At 40.4% G+C, this 23,679-nt stretch overlaps 1 pseudogene; it reads right to left on the reverse strand.

The window, feature by feature from the left end:
* Positions 1–176: 176 nt before the first annotated feature.
* LOC129036217 (keratin, type II cytoskeletal 8-like) lies at positions 177–23,450 on the reverse strand (annotated as a pseudogene).
* Between the last annotated feature and the right edge of the window lie 229 nt (positions 23,451–23,679).

Below are 23,679 nucleotides of genomic sequence, written 5' to 3' on the forward strand. Positions count from 1 at the left end.
CTGGAGAAATGGGCAAGGGGGGTCCCCGGGCAGTAAACTCCCTGGCAGGTGAGCTGAGGGCTAGGGCTGAGCCTCAGGTGGGTCCCCCGTTCGCTGGGCTACTCTGCATAACGGCCTCCCTCCCGGGCTCTGGGGCAGCTGCAGGAGGAGTAGGCTGGGAGGGGCTTCCGCACCTGTCACTTGGGCAGGACATCAGAGGACTCAGACACCAGCTTCCCATCGCGGGTCTCAATCTTCTTCACAACCACGCCCCTCGTGGAGCCGGTGCGGCTGAAGGTTCTGGACCCCGCGCCAGAGCCAAAGCTGGAGCCCAGGCGGTAGCTGCGGCTGGGAGTTGTGAGGCCCCCATAGGCCGAGGTCAGTACACTTGCATTGCCGCTGGTGGTCTTCTTATGGATGAATACTCATGTTCTGCATCCCAGACTCCAGCCAGCTCTCTTCACCCTCCAGCAGCTTCCTATAGGTGGCAATCTCAATGTCCAGGTCCAGCGTGACGTTCATCAGCTCCTGGTACTCACGCAGCTGCCGCGCTATGTCCTGCTTGGCCCGCTGCAGGGCAGCCTCCAGCTCGGACAGCTTGCGGTTGGCATCCTTAACGGACAGCTCCCCACGCTGCTCGGCATCTGAGATGGCAGCCTCCGGGGAAACTTCTGGCCTTTGAGGCCCTCAATCTCAGCCTGAAGCCAGCTGATGTTCCAGTTCATCTCAGAGATCCGAGTCTTTGTGCGCTGCAGGTCATCTCTATGCTTCCCAGACAGCGTCTGCAGCTACTCATACTTGATCTGGTACATGCTGTCAGCCTCAGCCTGGCTGCGGTTGGCCATCTCCTGGTACTGCGCCTTTACCTCAGAGATGATGCTGTCCATGTCTAGGGAGTGGCTGTTGTCCATGGACATCACCACAGACGTGTCCAAGATCTGGGACTGCAGCTCCCGGATCTCCTCTTCATATATCTGCCTAAGGAAGTTGATCTCATCAGTCAGCCCTTCCACACGAGACCCCAGCTCTACCTTGTTCATGTAAGCTTCATCCACATCCTTCTTGATGAGGACAAATTCATTCTCCATCTCTGTAGGCTTATTGATCTCATCCTCGTACTTGTTCCTGAAGTCCTCCACCAGCCCCTGCATGTTGCCAAGCTCCGCTTCCAGCTTCAGCTTCTCGTGGCCCAGAGTCTCCAACTGCCGCCTAAGGTTGTTGATGTAGCTCTGGAACATGTTGTCCATGTTGCTCTGAGCCATCTTCTGCCGCTGCAGGAGGCTCCACTTGGTCTCCAGCATCTTGTTCTGCTGCTCCAGGAATCGTAACTTGTCTATGAAGGAGGCAAACTTGTTGTTGAGGGTCTTGATCTGCTCCTTCTCCTGGGTGCGCACGGCCTGGATGTTGGGGTCCACCTCCAGGTTAAGGGGACTCAGCAGGCTCTGGTTGAACGTGGGTGGTGATGCCTCCCATGCCGCTGGCTCCACCATAGCCTCCACCCAGGCCACTCAGGAAGGTGCTGCTGCTGCCTACTCGGGAGAAGCTCAAGGAGCTGATGAGGGCACTGGGCCCACTCATGTAGGAGCAGCTGCTGAAGTCCCAGGGGCCAGAGGTGGACACCTTGTAGGACTTCTGGGTCACCCTGATGGACGAGGTGGAAGCAGGAGTGGAGGCAGGCAGGTGGGCCAAACCAGAGGGAGATCCCAGAAGGAGCAGAGAAGCTGCTTCTCGGTGGAAAATCGTTTTATACTTTAAGATTTGTATTCCAAAATATCAGTAGTTTTCAAAAATGTTAACTATGACCCACGATAAGAGGCAATATTACAGCGTGGCCCACACAAAAACAAACATATATAAAACATGAATCAAAAGCTTTATTACATAGTACCTATCCTTGCTATGCACCACTAATTTTGACATTTTCTGTTAAATACTATTTTATTTCATGTTTTAAAAATGCTTATCATAACACTAAATTAATTTCACAACCATTAATAATCACAGCCTTCAAATTTTTTTAAATGTCATGAACATTAGAACGATTATATAAATTAGAAGTGAGCTATTCTTAAATATATCCTTTTCTCTAGAAATTCCTTATAGATTTTCAAAAACTGCCACTTAGCACCTCAGCTAAATGATTAGATTTGTGGTTATAGACATGAATACTTTGCCTGCAAAGGTGATATAAGTACTTCATCTTTTGGGTGTGTGGTATATTAGTTTTAATTCAGAGCTGTAGACCCAGACAACTGTTAGGTACGGGCACAAATATTGACATTTTTTCCTCCACAGAGATGAGAGTTCTTGAGAAAAACAGTGAAGTGCAAGATAGAAATAAAAAGGAAGACTATGAGATGCAGCTGAATAAAGATAAAAGTAATAATTAATCTCTCTTTTCCCAGTCCCAGCAAATGGGATTATCTGGCCAGGTCAGTACCTCTCTTGACAGAGAAAAGTGAAATTCTTTCTCAGACACCTGCTTGCAGTTTCAAAGTAGAAATTAACAAACAACAAAATCACTGAATGAAACTATAAAGGAGAAATACTTTTATTCATTTTCTTAAAATTTTTATCTATAAATTCAGAGGATAATAAATTATTTAAACTATTTAAATTAATAATTGCCCCCATGTTGCTGACATTGTGTAAAGAAAGATTAATTGTAATATTTGTTGAATTAAATTTATTAATAATATATGTCCAACTTATTAAAAAATAATATTTTTAATGAATGAATAAAAATCTTCTAAGTCAAAGATTTACAAGAAATATTTAATATTACTTGGTCTTCTAAAGTAAGGTTATATTTGAAAATATGTAAAGTCCAGTTTCTCTAATGTATTTGTTTTTTAGTTCATTCATATTTACCATCTGCAATTATTAAATTATTCAAACAATTTATTCATTCCACTGTCTTCTTGCTTCTATTTCATTCAACTCCTAATCACCAGATGAGATAGTATTCTGGAAAACCAATATTTATTTCATTATTCTTCTACCTCATATATCAGTGCCTTCTAGTTTATATCCAAGGCCCTAAAATTAGAAATAAAGGTTTCCCTAACCTGGATCTAGCCAACCTATCTCACCTAATTCCTTGCTTCACTGTGTGTTCAACACTGTGGACAAATGGAAGCCAATGATAATCCTGAAAGACACACCCACGAACACCATAAATCCAAATGTTGAACTCACGAAAGATCAAAATCCTGACACCGTAACTCTGCAAAAAGTAATTTTAAAAATATTTAAAAGATATTTACATTTTTAAAAGGAGACTTATTTGAGAAACATACAAAAACACAGCAGAACACTTCATAAGCCACTTTACCCAATAACATAGGCAATAATAACACAGATTTCAAGTATGAACATTCAGGTATACTGATAGTCACAGTGATACAACAGTTATGAGCAGATGAACTATATTCATAGAAAAAATGTCAAAAGCGAAATGTATGAATACCTATCACTATGGTTGGTAATAGTGTGTTTTAGGACTGCTCTCCTAAATACTGTGAGGGACGAACTAAGTCTTTTGACATGATTGATTGAAAACCAGAACGGGTCACCACTGTACCAATCACCCAAAGAGCCAAGATCTCAAAAAATTTTATCTTTCACAAATGCAGATGTACAAAAATTGTTTTCATTTACTGAGGAAATTCCAATATTTTTACATACATGCTCCAATGCTTACACTCGAAGTCAATGTTGTGATAATGCACTTTCATGGAATCATATTTACAGAAAATGCATAAAACAAATTAGAAATTTCTAGAAGTCTCTACATGATTTATACTTCCAGTATTGGAAATGATGCAGAGATAAAATACATATCACAGAGAATTGTAAAGGAAAAAAAATGCTGAGAATGTAAAATACTGGGGAAAAAATTGAAAAAAAGAAAAAAACTCCAGAAAACTAAAAAGAAAATTTAGCATTTGAAAAATGTGTATTACAAGGATAGATTATGGACAATTGCACAGAGATAGTTCATAAGAGCTGGCTAACTTTCACAACATTAACAATATTTTGAACCCTAGCATCACAATGAGTGGCTGATTTGTTTTCTTTCAGGACACGGCTCAAAGTGTTCACCTTCCCTTTCTGCATGGTGCTGCTCTTTTTGAAATGCTTCTGTGATTTGATATACACAGACATGAAGATTTTCTATTACATTTTCCCATCTTCTATGCCATGCTTCTGTGTTGTTTTGCATACACAGAAATCTATTCCACAGGCACTTATATACAGACCACAAATTTGGCAGAAACAATACTTGTGATCAAACAGCAACACCATTGCTTAAGTGTCTTCTTATCCTACCATGCATATAATTATTTATGCATCAGTCAGCAACTTCATGAGCTTCTTCAGGCAGCTTCAATTCATTAGAAGCTCCTGGAATATCATCAGCTGAAGGAAATGCCAACGCAGGCAATGACGCATTTTTAAACTGAAGTTCTCATTGTTGCTGTAACATGTGGCCAATCCTCTCATCTGAATTTTCTGCCAAATGCATTGGCTGAATGGAAAAATACAAACTTTATTGGTAACACCTTGAAATTCACTTTTAAAGCCTTGATTGCACCTAGTTCTAAATCTGTCATTATAGTTTGGGGATTCAAGTGAAATTCATTTTCTTCTGCAAAAAAGACAGTAACAAGGTAATTGTTCTGCCTAACAATGCAACTATCCTGTGATTGTGATTTTCAGGATTTTAGACGTTAGCAATTTTAGACTTTAGGAATATTGATCTTTAGGAAATTTGATCTTTTGGGATCTTATGGCACTCAGGATTGTGTCTTTCAGGATTATGACCCAAACCTGAACAAATCTGTCCCTTTGAATATAGATGTATCTGTGTTTCTGCCTTAAGCAATATTCATCCTTCTTTCAAGAAAGGCTTCTCATTGTTTCAGCACCAAGCCATATCCCACCCTTTACTTAAGGAGCAATTCAACTGTTACCCAAACTCTCCTCAGGTCTTTCTATCCTGTGAGTAAAAATGGGGTTCATATTTCTGCATAGCGTATTATTCTATAACTTAGTGAATTTAAAAAAACTATTAATCACACTTATTAGTATTTCTCTTTGTTTCTTGTATTAGGAATTTGGAAGAGGGTTGTCTGAGCAGTTCTGGCTCAATATCTCATGATGCTGCAGTCAGATATGGGTCAGGACACACTCATCTGAAGACTTGACTATGTGTGAAAGATATGCTTACTCACATGGATGGCAAGTATGGGCTTTTGGTGGGAGGTCTCAGTTACCCTCCCTGTGGGCCTTTCCATAGGGCTGCTTGGTTTTCCTTAAGACAGGAAGTTTAGGTTCTCCCACAATCAAAAAAAAAAAAACAAGGTGGAAGCTGCAACGCCTTTTATGTCCTAACCTCAGATATCATACACCGTCACTTCCACAGTATTCTACTGGTCACATGGGTCAGCACTAATCAATGTATATGGGCTCTACCCAAGGACGTGAATATCAGAAGCCAAGGACTGCTGGGAGGCCTCTGGGAGGCCAGATACCACAGTTTTAATTGCAGTAAATGGACCCTTTAGGGCCTGCTTCTACCCAATATTTGAAATACCTGGAGTCCCTCAAAGTTTCCCTTTATTATTTCTAAAAGTATCTCATATGGATTGAAGCACAGAGTTCTCTCAGATACCACGCAATCCCTGCCATTTTTTTCTGTCTTTTGGCTTCAGGCTTATAAAATCCCATGAAGGCCCCTTTCTTCAATATCTGGCACAAATCCTGATCATTGTGAGTGAATACGCACTATGCACATGCCCCCACCGGGCCAAATCCTCTCTGCTGTGCCAAACATGATGCGGGGCCCAAAGCTGCGAACCTTGGGTGGCCTCCTGTATGCTTGATGCCATGAGGTGGCAGGCACGCTCTGTTGTCTATTCTCTGCACATGTAGGGGAGAATGAATCCCAGGGAGTCAGCCCACGTGGCACAGTACATTATATGTTTATGGAGCTCCCAGTGATTTCAGACCTTTTGATAAGAGAGCCCTTTCATGTGTTACCTCAGTTTTCCTAGCACTTGATCTATGTCGTTTCAGGCTGAAGGATGAGCTGAGTGATGGGCATTATTCTATATTAAAAACAGCTCTTCACTTCCAGTACCTATCATGTTATTGGGCATAGCTATGTGCCAACTTTCTTTCTGCCTTGTAATAGTTATTTCCCAAGAGGTTTGCTTTCTCATAAAAATCTGTCTCTTATGAATCCTAAAGTGCATTCAATTTAGGTTCAACTGGGACTCCAACTACATTCCTCCTGCTAATATCCTTAAAAGGTCTCTAGTCCCAGAAATGGAAAATCGTTTTTATTGGGATAAACAGAATCTTTTCCTAGGCTTGACCCTGAGGGATGCTGTTACCTACACAATAAATAGCCAAGAGCCACCTGTGTAAAGACTTTCCAGAAGCTCTAATGACAGAAGTAGTGTAATCAACGTTGATTTAACAACTCTTGTGAAAAGTTAATTTAGAATAGCTTTATCCGTTCCCTCACATTATCACTTAAGGAGGCAAAGAGACTAGTGATATAGTTCATAGGTTTTGAAGAAAAACAGGCTGAAATTAAAAGCCCAGTTTGTCCACATAGCAGCAAAATACACTTGGTACGTTACTAAGTCTAATTTTCTTCATCTGATATCATATGGTTATCATAAGAATTACCTAAGACTCTTCAAGTCTGTGTTTAAAAATAAATGATAGGAACATTCACTATTATCATTATCATCCTAATAATTACTGATACTATCCCATAACAAGGCTTCTCAACATTCTGTAAAACTCCCTTTAGTAGCTTAGGGGCCAATAGTGGACTGAGGTCCAGCCTGTAGCTGATTTTCCAGGCCATACCATCAACGGTACCCTCTTTGTCCTCAGAGTCAAATTTTAATTTTGGATCTTCAGAGCACAAGCAAGAGGGAGATTGAATCTCAACTTACCTCCAGTCTTTATTATGGGAACTGGAATAGACAAAACTCTATTGTTAATATCAAATTTGAAATCAATTTGAAGCCATTTGAAAGGCAAGATCATGGAGTTTCTGACTACATTCCCTGCTCTGCACTTTCCTTCTTGGTAGTTGTCTTCCTCCCCCTGCCTTTCCTCAGAATTCATCAATCAAAATCTCCCTGGAACTAGGCTTCTCAAAGTACAGTCCCTACAGTACTTTTCACTTCAAGAAGGAAAGCATAATAGTTGAAATTAAGATTCCCAGGCCCCACCTCTCTTTCTCTCTCTCTCTCTCTTTCTCTCTCTCTCTATATATATATACACACATAAAACACGTGTGTGTATGTATATAAAAAACACGCACATAAATATATATTATATATTTTATATGTATATAAAATGTGTGTGTGTGTGTGTGTGTGTGTGTGTGTGTGTGTTTTCTTTCTCAACACACTTCTAAGGTGATTGATGTGCAGGGAGCTTGGATCCAAACTTTGAGTAGCACCACCATACTGCACAAAAAGTTTGGGAGCTATGGAATCAAACCATCATTAATTAAGCCTTATGTTTAAAAGACCAGAAAAGCTAGGCTTGACATGGCTTACCAAGTAAAACTGGACTTTTAAATTACTAAAATTTTGCTTTTGCTATGGTCATGTGCCACAAGAAAAAATGGTATTAATGAAACAGTAATGAAATGGTTGGTTGTTCCAACTCACAGTTCTATATGTTTATTACACACAATATTAGGGGAAAACTTAATGATCAGCCACTAGTTTGGGTCACCTCAAAGTTACTTCTAGGATAGTGCCTTGAAATGCTGGATAACTTGGTAGTTGTTCCAATGATTAGTGCTTCCCCATCTTGGGTTTTGCCCATCTTTATGCTATAAATGGCTTTCTATTTCTCCTTCTCTATCAATTTGTATTAAGTATGGGAATCATACTTTCTTTCCTATTATCCTAGCCTCCATTAAAATATTTTACTATAGCAACCATTTGCTTAGAGTGAACCTCATCTCACCTACTATTTCTATTACTGTCAATAAAAAAGCTTTTTTTCCACAATTACAAGCACAAATGTCCTACAGTCTGATATATTTTTAAAAATGGAATCCATATGGTCGTGGGGCTTTTTCCTTGGTTTAAAACACCTATGTGTCCATCATCAAGCATTCCCCCACAATTGTAAGACATTCTTTTCCTTGATAGAGCAGACGTTATTCCCTATGTATCCTGTAGGCTTCAATCAACACACTTTTCTCCCTATTTTCCATCCCTACCTCCTTTTACATAATGCCTTAGTGGAAAGTTCCAGCTAGGGTCAAAACGTTCTTTGCCTAATGCTGGCAGGGAGCCTCTGGTCTCCAGGGAAGACCATCACTTTTCGCTTGGAAACTAAACAGTCTTTTCTACCAGCTGCAACAATATTTCTAACCCAGTTTTCTATTGCTATGCCCAGGCTTGGGGATATATAAATAATCTCTGCCAGTACACATTTTCTCTATGCTCATTCTATTATCTGTTTAATACAACGCAGTTAGTTCTAATCTTTGGGTAGCAATTAGTCCATGCTATAAATAGATGCTATACTAGAATTACTAATTACCCAGAGAAACCCAAGGAATATAATTTCTGTTTCACAGAGCACACCAGCCTGAGGATTAAGAAAAATCATAACAGCGGTATATTATTTCTCTAATTTGGCTCCATTTCATGACTGGAATTTGCAGACTTCCTTTTCCTTGGTGTCCATGCACAGAAACTTCTGAGCTCTCACATTGCCTCTGCCAGTCCCTCCTTCCCTACTTTGGCTCTGACACACTGTGGTGGCCCAGATGGCTTCTGTCTGTGAAACTCCTTTCAGGCCCCTCTCCATAGGCAGGGAAGGTAGTGCCATTTCACACTTATGCCCTCTGCAGTCCAAGGTGCTCCAAGGGAAGCCCCTCTTCCTCATGATAAAGTTACACCCTGGGAGCACAAAGCAGAGCTGCTTTGTGGTCAGTATATCATCTCCCAGAAATTTTGGAATACTTGCCTTTTCTAGAAAACTTTATTTCATTTTTCCCAAAGCAGCTTTCTCCACATTCCTGTTTGTCCAGGCCAAACAGTCCATTTAAGTAAAGCATCAAGCTGTGTTCACTCTTTTCTAACACTAGGACTTGACTAATGTAACAAATCTTTTTAGGAAGAGTTTATTCCCAGGATGCTTTTAAGTGCCCCATGCAAATGTATTCTCAGCATGTCCACTTTATCAGTGTCATAGGAATACACAGGTCCAACTTTTAGGGTGAACAGAGTTTTGCCTTATGCTCAGCTCTCCCCTTCCTCCACCTCTGCCTTTGCAGAGTACTCAAAATCCAACATTTGGTTGAAGGTACAGTCTTGAGTAAGTTACTAATTTTTTTATGAGACTTTAAGATATTCAAGGCTGGTGTATTAGTTATCTATTGCTGCCTCACAAATTACCCCAAAATGTCATGATTGCAAACAACAAGCATTTGTTATCTCACAGGCTCTGTGAGTCAGGCACCTGTGAGCAGCTTAGCTAGCTGGGTCTGTCTCAGAGCCTCTCATGAGGGTGCAATCAAGGTGTTGGCCAGGGATGCAGTTATCTCCAAAGTCAATTCAGAGACCTTTTTAAAAAAACATTTACAGTGTTATGCCAAATTAGATATTGATTACATATATCATGAAATTAATAAATTAAGCAGATTTTTCTACTTCATAATTAACGTCAAATTTAATAGTCTCTTCACTGATTCTTTGTACTGAGAAAGGGTATTTTCATTTTCCCCCTCATTCTTAAGACTAACAAAGGACATTCTGTAATCTTCAGTTTCTTTGGTACCAAGGAGCTCTTATTTATTCCTTATATTTCTCAGCAGCTTTAATTTGGATAAATGTTTTCAGGATTTTTTTTTTTTCAAATTGCTTCCAACCTCACGCTCAGGTCACTGCTGACTCTAGACTGAAAACACCAGATTCTCCTCAAATAAGTCTCCCCATAAGAGTTGTTCACAACATGGTAACTGGCTTCCCTCAGAGTAAGGGCTCAAAAACACAGAGGCAGATAGAGAAAGAGAGAGAGACAGATACAGACAGATGGAGAGAGAGAGAGAGACAGAAACAGAGAGACACACAGAGAGAAAGAAAGAGAAGGAAGGAGATGCTCAGAATTCCTATGCCTGGTTACATGGATTTTGTGTATGTGATTTTTTTTTCCATTGTAATTTGACAATATTTCAGGATAGAGTCATTTTATAGTGTTTATTAGGAAATTCTAATGAGTATTGGGCTCAAGGAGAACTCTTTAGAAATGGCATGTGACAACTATGTGAATATTAATTCATTGAATTCATTGCCATTACAGCGAACACAAAATAATAAATATATCCAAAGTAATTGGCTGTTTAAAATCACATTTGCAAAACAGCCTGTGGTTAAACTGCTTGTTAACTTGGCAGTGGCAAAATAGGACAATTTTATACTGAAGTGGTTTTTATAGAAGGTCTCTGCCAGAACTAAGGACTTTCCTGGAAATGATTTGTAAAATGCTTTGTATAAAGACATACTGCAAATAAGGCCGCCAACTTCATATTTCTACACTCATTCTTTATTGTTGTAAGCTGAATAATACCCGCACCCCCCCTCCAACCCCAGAGATGTCACATTGTAATCCTTGGGATCTGTGGCCTTATATGGAATACCTACAATGAATAGGTGGCCTTACATGGTAAAAGAGGCTGTAGATATGATCAAATTAAGGGTCTTCAGATGCAGAGATTATTCTGGATTATCTGAATAGGCCCAGTGTAATCACGAGGGTCTTTATGAGAGAGAGAGGTATGGCCAGGCGCGGTGGCTTATGCCTGTAATCCCAGCACTTTGGGAGGCCAAGTCGGGCAGATCATGAGGTCAGGAGTTCGAGACAAGCCTGACCAACATGATGAAACCCCATCTGTACTAAAAATACAAAAATTAGCTGGGCATGGCGGCATGCACCTGTAATCCCAGCTACTTGGGAAGCTGAGGCAGGAGAATAGCTTGAACCCAGGAAGCGGAGGTTGCAGTGAGCTGAGATTGTGCCACTGCACTCCAGCCTGGGCGAGAGAGTAAGACTCTGTCTCAAAAACAAACAAACAAACAAACAAAAAAACAAGAAGAGAGAGAGAGGTGTCTCAGACTGAGAAAGATGACCAGGTGGTGACACAAGCAGAGGGACAGAAAGAAAGAGATTTGGAGATGATGTACTGCTGACTTTGAAGATGGAGGAAAGGAGCCACAGCCAGGAAATACTATGGCCTCCAGAAGCTAGAGAAGGCAAGTAGATGGATTCTCCCCTACAGCCTCTAGAAGCAACCAGCCTTGCTGACACCCTGACTTTAGTCCAATGCGACTGATTTTGAACTTCTGGCCTCCAAAATGGTAAGAGACTAAATTCATGTTGTTTTAAGCCCCCAGGTAATTTGTAGTAACTCATTACAGCAGTAATAGGAAACTAATACAGTTACAAAAGATATAGTGATGAGTCTGTCAGCATTTTTAGAAGTATTCCATGATAGGTTAAATGTCTTGAAGCTTTTTTAACAAACATGTAGCCAACCCAGTTCTCCAAATACAGAGAGAGGCATCATTTCCACATGGTGAAAGAGCTAGACTAAGAGGACGTTCCTCCCCAAGAAGACCTCTCCCTCTTCCAGGTGGAGCTGGGGCTGGGAGCAGAGACTAAGCATCAGCTGGGATACAGATCGTCTACCAAGGGACACAGAAGGGGAGAAACCCTGGCAGCAACTGTTCCCTGGGATCCCCAGTGGGCAGAGCCCAGGGACTGCAAGCATCATCGTTTCCATAGCAACCCATGGATTTTTTTTTTTTTTTGGAATATTATACGGTGGTTCTATTCCTGCAGAAAATTGGGATTATTCACCCATTTCTACAAAGAGGTATAGATTAAGAAATATGAAACATATCCATGTCTCCCATGGCCCAAGTTATGCACTCCAATCCTTCCCTGAACTTTTCATTACATGCTGAATTGACCATGAAATGAAATTTCAAACAAGGTTCTTAGAGCTCATGTTAGAGAGAGTTACTTGTAAGACAAAAGTACTTTTTTACAAAATATATATACCTCTCCCACAAATATTCCATATAATTTCAGAATAAAAACTAATTAATGAGACAAAGCTTTAACATATTTCTAGCCACTGTGCCTTTGTTTTATTTAGAAGACATTTTACTATAGCATTTACAGAACCACTTGTGCATGGGAGATGAATAGTTGGCAGACCTCCTTCTTACAGAAAAAGAAGTCTTCAAGGGGACTTTGTAAAAATCTCAGAAATGAAAGTGTGTGATAGCGCATTGGGGGAATGCCACTAACTGCTGGGGAGTGATGCTGGTAGGCAGAGGGCATTTTCAGCTCATAATTGGGTTTCAATGGCGTGGCTTGGGAGGCTTAACTGAGGAAAAGACTCAGGGGTCAATAGGCAAAAAAAAAAAAAAAGTCTAAATGCTAAAAGTAGTGATGTGTACACTGCCTCCATCTGCCTACCCCTTTTTCTAGCTGACCTCAGAGAGGGGCTCACTGGCAGGGAGGGCTGCTGTGCCTATTCTGTGGCAGGGCAGGGACTCCAAGTGAACACTCCCAGCATGAACACTACTGCATAAACTAAAAAAGATTTCTGTAATTTAATGCTCAACAAGAATCTGGCAGAGACTTGTCCTAAATCCCACGGCACTCTTCCTTAGTCTTCAAGGGTAAGGAGAAGCCCCTGGTGACTCCACAACCTCCCATGATCAACCATATTAAGCTCAATTCTCTGCCAACAGTACCTACCTACAGAAGGACCTGTCCCTATATAAGTGCCCTCATGAGGCTGGACTCAGGGGGCCATAATGCCTGTCCACTAAGAGTTTTCCACATTTTCCCTGCTCCTTAATGTCTCCATACTGGACATCCATGATATCATCCTCACCTGAAGGATCCACAAGCTAAACTTTGAGCATTGCTGTCAACACTTCCTGCAACTCTGCAGGAATGCCATCCCCAGTTCTTCTCTTCTTTGACCAGCCCACTGCAGGGCAGATGCGCTGCCTCCCAGAGGGTATGTTCACATACTCCCCCTGCATCTGGAGAGTAATCACATGATAGACCTAATAGTGATACAGACTTTTTTGCATTTTTTTGGTTTTTTTTTTTTTTTTGACCAGATTCAAGGACCTCTGAAGACACATAGCTCTACCCTCTGCAGACACAACTGGAAAGGGGTCTCAGGCCCTCTGTCACTTCAGCTCTTCAAAACCTAGAGAGCTTCATCTATGCAAAATAGCCACAGCCCAGTGAGATAACCAAGGGAGAGTCCCCATTTTCCCCGTGAGTCCCAGCACCTGAGCCTACTGAGCCCGGGGGTACATAAAACATCTATATTGAATAAAACAGTTCAGACTTGCAAAACCATCAAAATAAAGAAGACACTTTTACAGATTTTTCCCACATAGTTTGAGTAGATTTTCATATAGTTTTCATGCAACCTCCAGGTAACTTTAATTGAATGAAATGCTATCTTACCTCCTGGTCCATGGCCACATCTAAAACTTAAATGACATTTTAACAGAGTGGATTGATTTCATCTCCCTCAAATCTCTTGTTCAGGCCACTCACTCACTCAAGCTATACTGAGACATGTATATTCAGGACCATGAAAATCGAATTTCTGCCTTGCAGTGTTAGCTTAGAGATTTACATGCTTGTGGACAAGTTATTGACAGTTCTGAATGTTAAAACACCAAACAATCAAGGATGTCCAGTGGTTCTTGGATTTGCATTAAGTGACCACCTTAAGTGCTGAATTTATCATGTAGCTCACAGGTTCTTCTGAAAGGGAAGAGATTTATTATATATTTACTCAAAGACAAAATATTTGAGTAACTGGAAACCCTGTCTGCCTCACCCTGATTTTATTCTACTCTGATCCAATCCAGGACACACAAGATGAAACTGTTTGCCCCAACATCAGAGTGGAGGCCATCCTATCTCCTCACTGGTGGAGGTAAACATTGGGCCTGCATCTTCAAGATATTGGCCTCAGACCTGGACAACTGCCTTATGAGAAAGAAAGAGCTTCTGGTCATTAGAGCTGCCTTTGAGACATGAAAGTCAGATGGTCTTTCTTGGTGGCACAATCTTATCACTGCAGCCTTGAGTACTGAGGCAAGGGCAGACACACTGAGTCCCCTGCTGGGTAAGATGGGAATAATTTTTAAATACTTCTACTCTCAAATTATTTATGGGTCAGAATGCATAAACCATCATGGAAAAGCAAAGTTTCACAAGAGACAAAACAGAGTGGAAGAGGTTGCCCTACAGTCCCCATTTTCTCAATATAATATCCATGGAATAGTGTGGCTGCTTGCCATCCTGGCCAAGGACAGAGGTGAAAGCACAAGGGCTAATAAAACTTCTTGCTGTCACTGCTTGTTCCCAGGTGATATGGTTCAGCTGTGTCCCCACCCAAATCTTATCTTGAATTGTAGCTCCCATGACTCCCACAAGTCGTGGGACGGACTTGATGGGAGGTAATTGAATCATGAGGGCGGGTCTTTCCCATGCTGTTCCTGTGATAGTGAATAAGTCTCATGAGATCTAATGGTTTTATAAAGGGGAGTTTCCCTGCACAAGCTCTCTCTTGCCTGCTGCCATGTAAGACACATGCCTTTCACCTTCCACGATGACGTGAGACCTCCCCAGTCATGTGGAACTGTAGTCCATTAAACCTCTTTTTTTCTTTATAAATTACCCAGTCTCAGGTATGTGTTTATTAGCAGCATGAGAACAGACCAATACAACAGGATTTGTGCAGAGGATTTGCCTCTCCTCCATGACTTGCTGCCATCTGGGTGGTCTTGGGCCACTAACCAACATGCTGCCCCTTATCTCACTCACACCTTGCCTCCTTCTGATCTAGCCACCGCTACACTGTTCACCAAGGAAGTCTCCTTCTTCTGTGTGCCATCCAGACACCTGGGCTATTACTATGACTCCCAGTATAAAAACTACTATAAAAAGCATTGTTTGAATTATTTAGCTTTTGTATTCTTCTGGTCTGCTAACGTTTAGCTACAAATCTACAGCCAGATGCAGAAAGTTAACCCAAACGTGGCAGAAAGAGCATCCACTCAAACTAACCCCATGGTCAGAAAAAAAGACTAAACTATGTGGCTAGAAAAGCAATTTTTGCAGGACTGGCTACATCATTTATGGGTCCAGTGTAAACTAACGATGTGGGGGCCCTGGTTCAAAAACTATAAGAATGTCAAGGTGGTGACAGCAGAGCAATTAAACTGAACATGGGGTCCTTCTAAGCACAGGGCCCTGTGCAACTACACAAGCTGCACACACAGGAAGCAGCCCTGATTATGCGAAATCATTTCCCACTTCCCAAATTAGGAGTTTTCACCAAAAATCCACCAGAACATGAGAGGCCTTTCTTCTCAACAATCCACAAGAAGCCTTGGCACACTCCAACTGGAGAAGAGAGCCTATACATAATGGAACCAGCATTTGTTATTCCGCTGAGCCTGACTCAATGTGGCTACACCTAGGCTGTTACATTTTTTAAAAGATCCTGTTCTGGGAGGAAGTTCTAGACACCTCCCGTCTATTCTCACCTTGCTTGTGCTTGTTCTAGTCTTTGTAGTTTCCGCCTTCCTGGCTCCATAACTCAGCTTTGATATCTGATTCTGGTGCCTCGAGCTTGGTAATCATCCAGATGACCCCTTCTGACTTCTCAGACTCTAGTTTCACCTCTGGCTGGTTTCAGCTTTCCTGGCTCCTCAGGTTTTGACATCCCACACCTCACATGAGACACCCTCTCTTTCTGTTTCCTCCCTAGTTCATTGTAATCTCACTGACCAGACTAGCCTTCTTTCCCCTATTACACAGGGAAGGGAAAAACTATAATCAGAAGGTAGCATATGTAACCATGACCTAGTAGTTACTTTCTTTAAAAATAGTCACTAAAAAACCTTTACATGAATCAGGGAGTACATTGGTATTCCCTGAGATCTCTTCTCCTTTCTATGGCCTTTTCCCTAAGTGTCACATACTTTCTATAAATTAATAACCCCCATCTCTGACTTCATCCCAAATTTCAAACCCCTACATGAGTTCTTAATGACTATTTTTTAAGAAAGTAACTATTAGGTCATGGTTACATATGCTACCTTCTGACTGTAGTTTCTTTCTTTACTTGCCTGTTAACCTCCTTCTTGAAATGCTGTCTTTTATCTTTACCATTGTACTCTCCTCTTCTTCCTCATACCCCGTTGAAGTGCCTTCTCTTTTTTCTTTTCTAACTAGTCTTCCTCCTTCTACTTTGCTTCCTCCATCTCTAGTACCACAACTACCATGTTCTTACTTTACTTTGCTGTAAATGTTGACATGGCACAGCGTACATTCCTGAGCTCTCTTCTCTTTTGTATGACCTTTTCCCTAAGTGTCACCACATACTTTCTACAAATCAATGACCTCCATCTCTGGTTTCATCTCAAATTTCAGGCTCGCATATTTTACTGCTTTTCCGTATTCATGTATTTTGCTTATCAAACTGGCACATACTGATGTGCTCCCTGATTCTAAAAAGACTGTTATTCCCTCAGTCTTTCCCATCTTGGTAAGAGTAAACGTCAAATGTATTAAGCTAAAAACCAAGCAGGCATCAGTTATTCTGCTCTCTTCTTCACTCGTTTATTCCTATTAGTAAGGGCTACTGTAGAGTACTACTGAATATATCTTCTGTCAATAGCTTCTCTCCAGAGCCTCTGCTATCTCCCTTATTGGAACCATTATAAAAGAATAAACCTTACTCTTATAAGGTTATCTACTCTGAGGAGTCGAAGTTCTCCTGGCTTTAAGTCTGCTGTTGAAATCATATAAGAATAGAAGCCTAAATCTTCAGAGTCTGTATGTTTATAGCTTCAATATCATTGGTGGCCAATTGCTTTGATGGTAAGAGAAAGGTTGTTAACCTCATCTCTTATGTACAGAATACGTAGGGAAGGGAGGGCAATTAAAATTAAGATAATGACGGGTAAAATAGTTCACACAGTCTCAATTTCTTGGGCATGTATGGTGCTAATATGAGTTAATTTTGTTCTGAGTATTAGGGAAATAGTGTATAGGACTAGGGAACTAATTAGGAAAATAATTATAAGAGCGTGGTCATGGAAAGTGAGTAGTTCTTCTATAATAGGGGATGTAGCGTCTTGAAGGCCTAATTGAACTGGATGAGCCATTAAGACATATAGGGTTTAACCTATAAATTAACTTTGACAAAGTTATGTAATAATCTTACTAATATCTTATCAAGAGAGTCATAGAGGTTATGGGATTGGCTTGAAACCAGTTTCTGGGGGTTCGATTCCTTCCTTTCTCATTTAGGTTTTCACATAGGCTGGCTCTTTGAATGTATGGTAAAGTGGTGGACAGCCATAAAGCCACTCTAAATTAGTAGATGGTTGTTCAATTGTTAGTACTTTTCGTTCTGAAGCAAAGGCTTCTCAGATCATAAAGATTATTAGCATAACTGCTGTTAGTGAGATAAATGGGCCTATGGATGAGATAATATTTCACGTGGTGTACGCATCGGGATAATCAGAGTAACATCGAGGCATACTGGATAGGCAGAGGAAGTGCTGTGAAAAAAAGGTTAAATTAACACCGATGAATATAATGGTGAAGTGGATTTTCACGTAGGTCTGATTAAGTGTATAACCTGAAAATAGGGGGAATCAGTGGACACAGCCTCCTATAATGGTGAATACCACTCCTATTGATAGAACATAGTGGAAATGGGCTACAACATAGTATATGTCGTGTAAGACAATATCTAGTGATGAATTAGCTAATACGATGCCGGTTAAACCTCCTACTCTGAAAAGGAAAATGAATCCTAGGGCTCAGAATATTGCGGAAGATCATTTGGTGCTACTGCCATGCAGGGTAGCTAATCAGCTAAAGCCCTTGACGCCAGTAGGGATAGCAATAATTATGGTAGCAGAGGTGAAGTATGCTTGTGTGTCTACGTCTATTCCTACTGTAAATATATGGTGAGCCCATACGATAAATCCTAAGAAGCCAATTGATATCACGGCTCATACTAAGCCCATATATCCAAATTGTTCCTTTTTTCCAGAATAATATGTTACAGTGTGGGAGATTATCCCGGAGCCTGGTAGGATAAGTACATAGACTTCAGGGTGACCAAAAAATCAGAATAAATGTTGGTACAAAATAGGGTCACCCTCTCCAGCAGGGTCAAAAAAAAGTGGTGTTGAGGTTACGGTCAGTTAGTAGTGTAGTAATAGTGTAGAAATGCCGGCGGCTAGGACTGGGAGGGAAAGGAGTAGAAGGACTGCCGAAATGAGGATTGATCAAACGAAAAGGGGTGTTTGATACTGGGATATAGCTGGGGGTTTTATGTTAATAATTGTCGTAATAAAGTTAATGGCCCTTAAAATAGAAGAGACACCTGCTAAGTGGAGCGAGAAGATGATCAGGTCCACAGAGGCTCCTGCATGTGATGGGTTTCCTGCTAAAGAGGGATAAACTGTCCAGCCGGTTCCAACGTCAGCTTCTACTATTGAAGACGCAAGTAAGAGTAGAAAAGATGGGGAGAGAAGTCAGAAGCTCATATTATTTATCTGGGGGAATGCCATATCGGGTGCACCAATTATCAGAGGGACTAGCCAGTTGCCGAAACCTTCAATTATGATTGGTATCACCATAAAGATTATAACGAATGAGTGGACGGTAACAATAACATTATAGATCTGATCATCTCCTAGCAGAGTTCCTGGCTGGCCTAGTTCTGCTCAGATTAGAAGGCTTACAGCAGTGCCAACTATCCCCATCCATGCACCGAATAGCAGGTATGGTGTTCCGATATCTTTGTGGTTAGTTGAAAACAATAAATGATTGATGAAGATAGGTGGTGGTGGGGGGGTGGTTATCATATAAAAGAATAAGATTTATATGTTTATAAAGAATAGGCTTATAAACCTATTCTTTATAAACCTATTCTTTATTATAAAGAATCACTTGAATTATATCACTTGAATTATATCACAAGTGGTATCACTTGAATTCTGTGTAAAATAATTCTTAAAATGTCCAGGCATGACCCTTTCTCCAGTGTGAAGACACTCAAGTGATCATGGGTCCTTTTGAAGTTGAACTGGGAGAGTCAAAAATAGGTTTATAAACCTATTCTTATAAAAAAGTAAATCAATTCTTTCCAGAATTACAGCAATAGCCTTCTAAATGGTCTCCCATCTTAAGTTTTTCCACAAAATCCACTCTTCAAATAGGACCAGAGTTATCTATTTAAAAAACATAAATCAGAAAATGTAATTTCTCACTTAGAACTCTCCAGTGTCTTCTCATTGAATTTTAAATAAAATTCAAATGCTTTACAATTCTCACACTTTCCTCTCTCACTTCAAGTCCTACCACTCTCTCTTTAACTCAATTTGTTTGACAACACTGCACTTCACTCTTTTCTCAAACACACCACAGAGACTTTGAATTTGCTTTGTCCCATTATTGGAATATGTTTCCCAGATCTTCACATAGTTGAAACCTTCTCAATTATTACTGAACGTGGAAAAGTATTTATGGCGATACTATCAAATGTGGCCTGTCCTACCATCTGCTTTCTCTATCTCATCCCCCCACCACTGCCGCCTTTTATTTGTTATTATTTTTTTTCTTGCTTGTTTGCTTGTACATTTTTTGCTTTCTCTATTTCTTTTTCTTTTCTCTGTTCTTTCTCTTTTCTTTCTTTTTATGTGCACTTATTTATTCTTTGTTTGTTTATCAAGGCAGAAATCTTTCTTTGATTGTCTGTTTTGTCCACTAATGTGTCCCTAGAAGAGTTGGCATACAGTATGTATTCAATATATATTTGCTGAATAAATAAGTTCAAAAAGTTATGAAGGATACTGTGATTCAACAATATGTGGGACAACAGATCACAACCCATAGGCCAAATGTGGCCACCACCTGTTTTGATAGATAATATTTTATTGGAATACAACTATGTGTATTTGTTTACAAATTGTCTACAGTGCCTTTTGAACTATGACAGCAGAGCTGTGTAGGTGCAAATAAGACCATATAGCTCACAAAGCTGAAAGGTTTACTATCTGGCCTTTTAAAGGAAAAGTTTTCTAACCTCTGCAATAACACATACCAGGCCAAGTTAACATTCAATTTAAAAGAAACACAAACATTGTCAAGAACTGTTTCTGAAAAGGTATATAATTTTCTGTTGCTGATGACTTTGCCCTGAATCTTATAGGACTTGTCTCCCTTCCTCTGGAGTTCATGTATCTTACCAAGGTCTCCAGGGAACTAACCATTCCTGCTTATCTAGTGCAGTCAGCATGATGTCATCAATATAATGGATCTATGTGACATTCCGTGAGATGTCAGAGAATACATATCTCTTTGGAATATATTGTGTCAGAGAGGACAAGCATTGACATAACTCTGGAGCAAATCTATAAGCGAATATTGGTGTTCATTCTACACAAACTTGAACTTTTTCTAATCCTTCTTTCTAGTTGAAATAAAAAGGAAGGCATTCCCCAAGTCAATGGCTGAATTCCATACTCTTAAGTACTTTTTAATCTGTTCTAGCAATAATACCACAGTCAGAATGGAAGCTGTAAATGGAATGTTACTTTATTGAGTTTGTGATAGTCTACAACAAGGTGAACAAAGTAAGTCACCAATTTGACTATCAGGCCCCTACATAAAATGGATAAATGCTGGAAAATTAAATGGTGACATAATAAGGACCACCATCCCTTTAACTTTTAGATCTGTAACTGAAGCACTAATCCCAACCATTTCCTGCAAGGTGTTATAGTATTTTTCAATTTAATATCTTGGTCACGGGGTTTTGAAGAGCATTTTCAGAGTTTTCCACTTGGCACTGGTATTCACTGTGATAACTCTTACTTCACAGGTCAAAGACTCACATGGATGTTATCCAACTGCCAAGAATATCATTTCCTATTATACACTCAAAGACCAGGGAAATAATAATTAGGTGCTTCTACCCAGGAACCCAATAGCTTAACTTTTAGCCAGACTCCATTTATTACTTAGCCCTTGTTACTCCCTACTCTCTCAGGGAACAATAATTAGCGTTGAGTCTCCTAGTATGAATACCAACTTGAATTCTCTGTAAAATCATTCTAAAAATGTCCAGGCGTGACCCTTTCTCCAGTGTGAAGGCACTCAAGTGATCATGGGCTTTTTTGAGGTTGAACTGGGAGAGTCATTGCAGTACATACTGGCAGCTCTTTCCTCTAGAAAATCTGGCTACTTCTTCTGTCAGTAGTTGCTGTATTTGAAAATTAGCTCAGATCTGGAAACTGAGCAAGGAATTATGATTGCTTATTGAAGTGACTCACCGCAGCCTCCTGCTCTTCCATTCTTACCATGTTCTGGTTCTAGATATTAAGCAACACCCTTGTTGGCTGCCCATCTATTTTTCCTCTTTAGCCATCCTCTATTAACTATCTCCCTGAATCTTGACTGCCCCTCTGAACTTTCTGATTGTTATAGTTATTGTAACCTCCTGGTTTCTGATTTTAAATGGTACCCCCTGGTGTTTATTATTTTGGTGCCTCATCATCCACATAGTTATTAAAGAGCCCAGGTCTGTGGGCCCCTCACCTGCTATCAGCCCTAACCTAAAGAGAAGATACACTCCTGAACTTCTCAGTGATGCTAAAGACCCTCTCACCAGAACATTCCTCATGGCCTTAGTGATAGAACATAATCATCTGGTGGGCCTTCTGGCCTTGCACAATATATCCATTCCAGTACGTCCACATGCCTGAAACATTTTATTCTATTTCTACAATATAGCAAGGAGATTAATGAATTTCTACTTTACTCAGCATGGCCCTTTGATTTTCCATACATTGAATGGCCACCTCAGCAGTAAGTTTTCCTCATTCCCTTCAGTCCTTGCAAGGTACTAAATCACATCTCCTGAGAAAGTACCACCAAGTAAATGAATTTTCAAATATCCTGCCTTATGTTCTGCTCCCCTTGATCAAAAAAACCTCTAATCTAATCTAAAATTAATCTCTGACCATGCAGAGAGGAAAGGCCATGTAAGGACACAGCAAAAAAGTGATTGGTCATCTGCAGGCCAAGAAGAGAGCTCTCACCAGACACCAATTCCACTGGCACCTTGATCTTGAACTTCCAGTCATTAGAATTTGAGAAATAAATTTCTGTTGTTTAAGTCATGCAGCCTGTGGCATTCTATTATGACAGCCTTGGATGACTAATACATGACTCCAGGCTGGTCTTTCTACAGAAGAGGAGGGGATTTTTATAAGATACCAAAGTATTTAACTGTCTGTTAATCACCCTCAGTGTCAATACAAGTAGTAGTAACTAGGCAACTCCACAGTCCTTAAAAAGGAGTTGTTCCCCACATATCTCATAAATGCCTGAAACATTGCACCAGCAAAATTATTTCTCTATACCAGGACATTTTCCCAGGGCCCTTCAGGAATTAGGCCATTATTTTGTGATGGGGATTATCCATGCTGCACATTCCCCTTAAAACAAGCTCATCTTTGTTAGTCAGGTAGAAAGTGACTCATTCTCAAAGCTCATCTTGTCTTATTTTCTAAATAAATCAATCCTAGCTCCATTTCTGTCAATTCAGGTCCTCCAGTAAGGAAAAATCAAAATACAATTAGACAGTCAAGAGATTTATTGCGGTGGCTCTGTGAAAGATAAAAGTGGGAGTAAGAGTGACAAGAAGAGCCTTTAAACCACCCTATAGGTCTGACACTTGTGAAAGAAGAGAGGGAAGAAAAAATGAGTTAGAAGCAATCGCTGAAAACTGCAGTTCCAAGAATGTCTTGGCCAGGCCAGGTCAATGGTGGACTCTAAGAGCCAGTTGCTCTTGGAGAAATCTCACTTTGAGCATTAATGGTCTGGTTCTTGCATTCCCACTAAGCTCAATCATTGACTCACACCAGCTTGAGTTATTGACTCAAATGTGTAACAGCTGGGGCTGTAAATCAACTATGCTCCCCTCATCAGGTCCTCTTGAAGGAGACTTGAGTGGCCTACTTCCATGGCCAACATAGCGTGAGCATTAATACTCTGAGTTAATTAAAGAGTGAAACTCAAATGCTGCTATTTTCTTACTAAACCCATTTCTTTTTCTGCCTCTCCTGAGCACTATATTCCCCCTCGTCCTTAAAGGTGGTGGGGCCATATGACTCAACTTTGGTTGATGAAATAGGTGCCATTTCAATCCCTGGTCCCTTAAATCTCCCACAAGCTATCCTCCACTCTTTTTCCACTTCTGAGGCAAGCGTGCAGGTCATGTGTTGAACAGGCACCAAAAGATGAAGGGAGAGGATGAGCTTCTGCATCACTATTTTGAAGAGATATGCCAGACTGCCATGGACTATGTGATGTGAGCAAGCAACAAATCTTCACTGAAATAAGATTCTGATGTTTAAGAGCTGTTCATTTCAATAATTAGCCGGCTTTTTTTTTAATGTTCTAGGAGGTAGCCTACTATTTTGATAGAAACATTGCTAAATAGGCAATTTTTTAAATTGTCTTTTGGTTACTTAGCTAGAGCCATCATGTTCAATG

Source organism: Pongo pygmaeus, chromosome 4 (assembly GCF_028885625.2).
Source record: "Pongo pygmaeus isolate AG05252 chromosome 4, NHGRI_mPonPyg2-v2.0_pri, whole genome shotgun sequence".
In the NCBI taxonomy this organism is placed as follows: Eukaryota; Metazoa; Chordata; class Mammalia; order Primates; family Hominidae; genus Pongo; species Pongo pygmaeus.